We start from the raw sequence: 3507 nt of genomic DNA on the forward strand, positions 1-3507 counted from the left end.
CAGATGCACAGTGACGATACGACGTGGAGAGGCAGAAGGAACACGCTCGCCAGCCAAAGAGAGAAAATCAGAAAGAAGCTACTTCTGCTTTGGATAGTTCACGGTGTCTAAAATGTTATCCTTAATACTTCTACCCAGAGGATTAGTTAACAAAGTTACATCAGACACAGTGATAAGAAGAATACCAGTAGACCAAGGAAAAGATTAGGAACAAGATGAGCAATTATGAAAAAAAGGGAACTGAGTAGTAAGTGACTTGGAGTGAAATTTGCCTGCTTATTAAAATGTTATCTCATTACCTTTCGTTCCCTCAGCTTTTGGGAAAGTTGTAGAAGATCCCAACCACATATATTTTACATAAAAGAATATTAATCATACTATGTTGGGAGGTCACTTGCAGCTTTTCAAAACAATTTAATATTTATTCGATAAGTTGGGTCATCAAATAAGAGAGGCAAGAGGTTCTGATATGGTAAAATGTCCACAGAATATGGACTTTAGTTCCCTTTTCTTTAAGCCTCGCCTCTCTGAACTGGACATCAAGATTCACAATAATGAAAAAAGTTATTTTCTTTTACATACTTTAATAATATTTCAAAAGTACCATTTTTATCTCTTCTTTCTGGTTAGCCAATTGTGAAACTGTCTTCAGATCCACTTGTTTTTTTCCTAAACACATGCTTTTGTACACATTCCTAGTATTACATTGAAAGGTGTATAGAATACACACACACACACACACACACACACTCTTGTTATGGTCTTCCCAGTACATGTGTCTCCACATCAGAATTTAGAAATGTATTTCAGTTTGGTAATTTACAGTGTGGGTTTTCAGATCCGTTCAGTCTAGATCAAATGAACTCTAAGGATCGCATTTGGATGGTACACAGATAACCTCTCTACGCTTAATTGCTTATAACATAATAAAGTGAAATAAGAAAGCTCAGCTCTACTATCTAAGGCTGTTTTTTATTATTTTTTCATATGATTATGATATATATATGAGCAATAATGAAGTTTGGCCCTGGAAAACAGAATTGGCCAAGCAGAAAACTTTCCCCCAGAATGGAAATGTGACCCACAGCAGGCATTTAGCATTTTTCCTTAGTACTTCTTTCTCTTTTTTGTTTTAAAGGCTAGTTTAGAAATAATCTATCATTAGAGATTATACCATTTTTAGAATAAATATAATTTACACAAATTATACAAGTCACTTTTTGCCAAATATTAATACATATTGAGCAATTGTTTTTAGCTGAAATAGTATTTCAGTTGTAAAAACCACCTTTGGTAACTTATCGAATTTAACACAATTTACAAATGTTCTAAGAATTCTTAAGCCACACAACCTTTTAAGTAGAAAACTACTAATTTTTAAAGTTAGGTACTGTTTCTGTGGTTTTTATGTAATAACTGGTCTCTTTTAGGAAAGCCAACTAAAAGTTGATCATTTTAAGTGTGGTAAAATAAGGGCAAAAGCCAATCACCTTTTAACAAAAATTGTATACAACATTTCCAAGTACCAAAAGTGTCATTTAGTGGTTAACTGCCAGGTATAAAATACTAAACAAAATACATTTGCTGGGTTATTTTCCACTTGTAGTTACACTGTTATCCAAAATGAAGATTTGTGATAAACAAAACTTGCAGTGCTTAGTGTGGATCATTCCGTTTGCCCCATTACACACTTAGTTTTCTCCACCAATGCCCCACACTATGTTATTAAAAACATTAAGTAACTGAGATTTATGCTTCAAATCAAGACATCATTTGAGTAACTTCAAATTATTTGCTTCTCACATTAAAAAGAAAACATATTTTGTGGTCACAGTTACTGCAAAAAGTAATTATATTCAAATAACCTGGCATGTCATGCCTTAGCAATTAGAAAACCATGATTCTGACACACAGCAATTTCTAAGTTAAGCAAATGTGAAACGTTCAAAGATGTGAACAGCTGTTCTCCTGTTTAAGTGTTCTAAGTGTGCCGCAAAACTCAGGTAATGACTTTATATTTTAGTTAGCATAACCAGCCCACGGTACTGTGTGCTAAGTCATAAGGTACAAACGCAAGAAAGGCAATCCCTTTACTAAGATACAAAACTTTTGGCAAACCAATGCAGTACTCTTTAATACAATAAAATAGTATTTCTATTGGAATCATATATTACTTCAGTGATAATTTTCACTTTAAAAGTATCATTTCAGTACCAAATCAAAACACTGTGGTTTCTAGCAGAGCACATCATTTTACACAAATGAATGTCTTTTACAACCACACAGCTTCTTGTTTTAGAGGGAGTTCCTCATGCACCGTTCTACTCTGCAGCAGCAGCAGCAGGGTAACTGTGTGTACGTAAGGGGTGGTTCTGCTTTGTTCTGGGGTTGGTTCACAGCCAGGTGAAGTCCCAAAGCCCAAAAAGCTTTAACACTCCTCCTTAAGAAGGCTCACTGTCCATACCAATTTTTTCCAAGTACTTTTTAAAAAATGGTTACATTTTCACATAAATACTGGAAGCCTAACAAGTAGTCATTTCAAGTCATACTAACAAACATCAGATGATCCCTGTGATTTAGAACCCGTTATTTCTTTTGATAAAAATCATATAGCCTCACTCCAGCTTATCAAAAAAAATTATACCTAAAATATAGTTGTGATTTTTAAATAACAAATAAATACACTGTCAGCTTGGAGAGACCAGAGGGACCTGGTGCTGCACACCAACTTTCTCTACCATTTCTCTACAAATGCAGCCGCTGCCATTGGAGTCCTTATGCTTCCTCTTGCTGAAGCTGCCGATTCTTTGATCTCAGCATTTAATTTCTGTATTATCCATTCCATTGCTTCTCCGCCTTTATTCACATTGGAAGACATCGTGCTTGCTGTCAGTCCTTCAAGGTAACTGCCGAGGCTGACTCCTCTCACTGTGATTATGGTTCCAGAGGCAAAACAGTGTTTTCTGAGTCCTGAGGATGTGGTTTGTATATAAGCCTCTCATCTACTGAAACCATATATGTAAATGAAATATTAGGACATTGAAATTCCACTGTTTTCTCTATAGGGTCAACTACAGAATGTTCTTGAACATATGTTTCGGTTCTTGCTGCACCAATAACAGACTTCACGATGGAAGGCAGTCCACCCTCTGCTGAGAAGTCTGTGGCTGTGCTGCTTTCCCAAGGGATCTATAATTCTGTCCAGCACATCAACTCCAACCACACTGGGGTCCGTAGGGTTTGGGTATTTCTGCATCACAGCTGTTGTTACAGTTTCCCATGGGTGGTCAAGTACATGCTCTGAAGTCCAGATGTTTATGGCGACTGTGGCCTGCTCAATTTTCAGGCATCACTAAGCTAGAGCAAGAAGAGGCATCTATCTCTTTTTTTGTTCATTTATCATTTTATGAAAAACAAAGCAAAGTTTCCTAACAAAGTTGTAAGAGATTAAAAATAATCTATACATTGTGTATCATTATATTCAAAGTAGTTACTCAAAGTACAAGA

At 35.8% G+C, this 3507-nt stretch overlaps 1 pseudogene; it reads right to left on the reverse strand.

The window, feature by feature from the left end:
* Positions 1–2734: 2734 nt before the first annotated feature.
* On the reverse strand, positions 2735–3271 carry LOC104863861 (annotated as a pseudogene).
* Between the last annotated feature and the right edge of the window lie 236 nt (positions 3272–3507).

Source organism: Fukomys damarensis, unplaced genomic scaffold (genome assembly GCF_012274545.1).
Source record: "Fukomys damarensis isolate Sample0158 unplaced genomic scaffold, DMR_v1.0_HiC HiC_scaffold_8, whole genome shotgun sequence".
Classification (NCBI taxonomy): domain Eukaryota; kingdom Metazoa; phylum Chordata; class Mammalia; order Rodentia; family Bathyergidae; genus Fukomys; species Fukomys damarensis.